The following is a 5535-nucleotide window of genomic DNA, read 5'->3' as shown; positions in this document are numbered from 1 at the left end:
TGTGTGTGTGTGTGTGTGTGTGTGTGTGTGTGTGTGTGTGTGTGTGTGTGTGTGTGTGTGTGTGTGTGTGTTAACAATTCAGTTAATTTAAAATCATGTTAATGTTGCTATGGTCTCACATTGCAGAACCTCCTCCACAGCATTCTGGGATGGAACAAAAACCTGCAGAGATCTGGTGTCCAGTTAACCATAGTCTTTATAAATCCACCGGAGCAATTCTGGAAATTAAACGTAGTTGAAAGAGACTAATGCCGCTCTCTGTCAAGCTCTCTTTTCTCACACAGCACATATGCAGTTGACAGTTCCTGGGGTTTAAGGTGCAGAATATAAACAGCAAGGCGGGGAGACGCGTAGAAAACCCCCCACCGAAAACACACAGTCCGGCAGGGATGGACAGTGGTGGAAGAAGTACAGATCCTCTACTTCAGTAAAAGCAGTAATACCACACTGTAAAAACATAAGTAAATACAAGTAAAAAGTCATGCATTAAAAATAGTCTGTAACTAGTAACTAGTTAGTCCTAGTCGTATCTGCACTTGTGTGTGTAAAAAAACAAAACTATAAAAAACAATGCATTGGGAAAACTGCACTTTCAATTAAAAATCAGATCATGACCCAAATTGATCAGGTTTGGGTTCTACCTTTACAGAAAGTGAAGAAAAACTAATATTAGGCTGTTCTTAAAAAGCAGTATTTGCATTTTTCTTTACAAACTCAAACATTTACTATATACTGTAAACTGAAAAGTGCCTCAAGGGTTTACTTTACTTTGAATCACTGCACTAATATTTAGTTGGACAACCATTATTTCAGGACCATTGAACTACATTCCACAATTCCTCTGCACTACTGGGTTTTGCCTCAGAAACAGCATTTTTGATGTCACCCCACAAGTGTTCTATGGGACTGAGGTCTGGGGATCGGGCTGGCCACTCCATAACATCAATCTGGTTCATCTGTATCCAATACTTTGCTCGCTTACTGGTGTGTTTTGGGTCCTTGTCTTGTTGAAAGACCCATTGCAAAGGCATTTCCTCTTCCGCATGAGGCAACATGACCTCTTTGAGTATTGTAATATATTGAAACTGATCCATGATCCCTGGTATCTGATAAACAGGCCCAACACCACAGTATGAGAAATATCCCATAACCACCATGCTTTACTGGCTCCATAGTGTACTGGGGCTTGAATTCAGTGCATTGGGGGTCGTCAGACAAACTGTCTGTGGCCCCTAGACCCCAAAAGAACAATTTAGATCAGTCCAGGCTTCTAGCTGATAGCTTTGCTTCACATAGCCTTCTTCTGATCGTAACACTCACAGGTAACAGTAAGTCTTTTTGGATTTTCCTGGAGCTGATCTTTGGTTGATCCTTTGTCCTCCATCCATTCCAATCTTGGTTGACTGTTTTTTCCCACGTTGTTCAGGCTTTGGATACCATTTCAAGGCATTTGAAATCATTTCGGCTCAGCAGCCTATCATTTTCTGCACTTCTTTAAATTTGTTTCCCCTGTCCGATCAATGTCTGGAACAACTCCTTTCGCTGAGTATTTCAGGGTGAAATGCACTATTATAAGCATGCACCACATTTCCTTCCTTCCTTCCTTAAATATGGGCCATATCTGACACCTGTTTCTTCACAGAATCAATCACAACAGTATTATTTTGAACACGCCCCTTTCAATTACAGATTAAATTCCACAGAATCAGCAGCCTGCGTGTCATGACTGTTGGCTCTGTTGGTTTTCTAGGACTCCACAACACGTACTAGTATATTACTGTATTTGCCATATAGAAATATCCCTTCTACCAAAAAATATTACGAGGTTAGTGTTGTTGGACTGGCATTATTTTGAACACAACTGCATACGGATGGTGATGATGATGATGATATTATTACATTTGAACATAACCCTGTGTGGCTGCTTAGCTTGCATGCTTTCACAAGCCACACAGAGGTTTTATTTATGTGTTGCCCAGCAGGGGGCGACACGTTCAGTTGCAAAAGGAGGTCGGTTTCTGTAGAAGTCTGTGAGAAAGTGACCCACTTCTCACTTGATTTATTACCTCAGTAAACATTTCCATAATGAGTTTATGGTCTCAGTTGTTAGTTTGAAGTTTTCTGCAACACAGAATGATGTTTTTTTGGAATAATGTTCTGGTTGATATCAACATCGACGATAAAGCGGGGGTGTTTTAGGGCGAGGCTATGACGTGATTGAATTTCAAAGATATATTTAAAACCTAGCAAAGCTAAATCTTACCTCGAATCAGCTTTCAGCAGCAGTTTCATCCAGATTACTATGACTACATCATCCATCTTAGTTGGAGGCTGCGCAGTAACGCTGTGCTATCACTGGAAAAGAGTTTCTAACAGACTTCACTGGTCTCTGTCTAGAGCAACGGAATCGTTGGTCCATAAACGTATCTGTCTATGATCGCCACATCCGCAACAAGGATGGCTGCTCCGGTAACGGCAAATTCAACAACTCAGATCCCCACAAACCAGTGGGTGACGTCACACATGCTCTGTCAATTAATATTAACAGTCTATGGGACTAACCCATGTGTTTGGAGGGTGTAACTCTGGAGTGGCTGTGTAACTCTGGCTGGAGTGTAAACTTCTCCCAAATCGTACAAAGAGCAGGACAGAGCTGCTAATGTTAGCCTAAGACGTCTTCTGGTGAAATGCTACACTGTGGATGGGTAAGTCGTGGACAGAGATTTGTTTTTAACTTAACCTTTGATCTCACACAGTAATGTAGCATGAAATGCTCCTTGGCCATGTGTTTTTGGTTTGAAAAGGCTTAAAGAAATCGCCTTCCAAAAGACTTTAGATACAGCTAATAACTCTTCCAAGAGCCTTGCGCGCACACACACACACACACACACACACATAGGCATGTGGAGAAATCCTGTCGTCTGTCAAGCTAGTAACGGTTGCTAAGCTGTGATTTAGAGTGTCGCTGTTAGAGGTGGGGCTTTAGCTACTGCTACTGAAAAATCTGTGATTTCTGAATCCAACGTAGGTCTATTTTCAGTCAAATTAAAGATTGATAGACTGCTAGATGCAGAACCTTGTGGACAGTCTCACATTATGTGAAGAAAAGTGCCACCATCCTTAATACTGCATTAACGGTACATCTTTCTTGTAATCTGCATTCAGTTTGAGTTTTAAGATGTTCTATGATTCTAGCTAAAGTGAATGTGTTTGTGGTCAGGGTGGCCTCCTTTATGCTTGACAAACACCCTGCCAGTAGGTCTGGGCAGTCACGTCTCCATACTGAAGAGCTGATACAGTGTGGACACCTGTTTTTCCCCAACAATTGATAAAGTTGCTGAATGGGCAAAGGCTGTTGCCATGGGACACCACATGCCCGAGAGCTGATCTGAGCTGCTAATTAAACATAAACGTGGCACCCGGTAGATTAAACTTGAAAACAACTTCAGGCCAACTACAGATAGTCTACCAGAATAATGCAAAGCTGCAGAGGAAATCCCCGTCACTGTAAAGCAGTGCAAATGTAAAACAAAAAATATTCTCTGCAAGCTAGTTCCAACAGACAGAACTCGGACATCAGACCCACGGCCAGGCTCCGGATCCCCATCTCTGCCATTGTCTTTCAGAAGATGGATCACTTCCACACGTTTTTTTTTAGTAGATCATTTTAAACTACAAATATTCTGATGACAACCTTAACTGCAAGCTGCTGCATGTGTGTTTCTGCGTTGGCCTACATGCAGTGTGTGTGATGACTGAGGCCTGCTCATGTGTCTACATGCATGGTCAACATAGTGCGTGGGAGGTCATTCACAATAGGGGTGTTAAAATTAAGTGTTAATGTGTGTGTGTGTGTGTGTGTGTGTTACAGAGGAAGGGGGTTACCTGAGAGGGGAAGGTTAGCAAACATTCGCTTGTCACTGAGTCAACAGAGAGATAGCGACTGTGTGTGTCTGTGTAGAAAGTGTCTGTAAGTGACTCAGGATTTGGACAAGGTCTGGTCTGGTAGAAGACTAGATGGCTGGATAAACAAACATGTGCGCGTGTTTGCGTGCGTGGCACTAACAAGATAAGCCGCTTCACAGTCTGGAGATCCCTCAGATTTCTTATCAGCAAAGACTGACGTCTAAACGCGTCTAGCTTGTCAAGCCTCACAGAGTGCATTAACTAATTAAATACACAGTCTATACAGATGGGATGTGGTTAGCTTAGCTTAGCATAAGCCTGGAAATAGGGGTAAAAGCTAACCTGGCTAAGTGAAAATACAAAACACACCAATTCTAATTCATACTCCGACAGAGCAGATTTAAGTCCCGCCCACATCAGAGGGGAGAACCATGCATCGCTCTCCATTGACTTGTAATAGTGAAGGGGCCACCTTGTCAATTCTGTCTGCTAGAAAACAAAAGAAAAATGCCTAAAAACGGCTGTGTGGAGGGATGCACTGCTAACAAGGTAAGGAACCCAGAACTAAGATTTACAGAAACAACTGAGCCTTTTAGAAGACCCAAGTGGGTTCAGTCAATCAGCCAGATTGTGACGCTCAGTGTGCCAAACGTTCCATGAGCTCTGACATTCGTCGTCAGATGTTAGTCTTAGGCTAACTATCCGTCTGTAAGTCAAGCTGAAGCATTTTGACAGAATGCAACTTGTGTTATAATGGAATGTGAATATATATATATATTTTTTTGACAAAATAGTCTCTTTTTAGACCAAGAAGATACCTCAGTTTTTCTAGAGAGATAATTGGTCAGTAGTAGGGCGGGTTTTTTTGTGCAATACATTTAACGAAACGTCAAACTTTATTACTCCATTCAACCTTGACAAACGCAGCGCATATCGGATCCACTCCTTCTGTTCATACCTTTCACAACAAAAGCCCTAGACATAAACACTACGTAACTGTATACCAGAGGGAACTCTGGTAAAGAGCATTTTTCCAAAAGGAAACTCAATTAAATAATTTACATTACCTCTAAAACACCAACTGACCTCAGACAGCAAGCTGCTCTGGGTCAGTACGATTCCGGTTGTTGGGGGGGTTTGCATCCCTGCCACTGAGAATAGTTTTAATTTGTGTCTTTTATGGGTCACTTCCCCAGTGTAACACTGTAACAGCCTTATGTTCTCTTTCCAAATGTGTCTCGGCTGTTTATTTGCAATAGGACCACCTGAAGGTGTGTGAGATCACCTACAGCCCCCTTCTCTGTAGTTGTTGTTTCTTTCCCACGTGTGGGGAGTGTGCCGCAACTCGGCTCGTGTGTTGCCTCTGAGTGTCTCCTCCTGGAACGCTCACTGCATTGCCCTCAGCACAAGCTTGTCGCCAAGAATTAATGCTTTTAATTTCTGCTTCTGTGGAATATACAGCAAGCTGACAGACACCAGGAGACAAACGCACACATTTCATCTCTGAAACACACACACACAAACACACACACACACACACACACACACACAGTCAGGAGTTTTGAAAAGGGCTCACCTGCTGTAAAGTCATCAGTATGATTTATAACCCCTCTCATCTGCCTGTCTCTC

At 42.4% G+C, this 5535-nt stretch overlaps 1 protein-coding gene across 2 annotated transcripts in view; it reads left to right on the top strand.

Moving 5' to 3' along the window:
* Positions 1–5535, top strand: part of si:ch211-119c20.2 (caskin-2) — a 54608-nt gene that overhangs the window by 23291 nt on the left and 25782 nt on the right. The window lies entirely within an intron of this gene.

This window comes from Etheostoma cragini, chromosome 21, assembly GCF_013103735.1.
Source record: "Etheostoma cragini isolate CJK2018 chromosome 21, CSU_Ecrag_1.0, whole genome shotgun sequence".
Classification (NCBI taxonomy): domain Eukaryota; kingdom Metazoa; phylum Chordata; class Actinopteri; order Perciformes; family Percidae; genus Etheostoma; species Etheostoma cragini.
The sequence above is the reverse complement of the archived record's forward strand: the minus strand, read 5'-3'. Positions and strand labels throughout refer to the sequence as shown.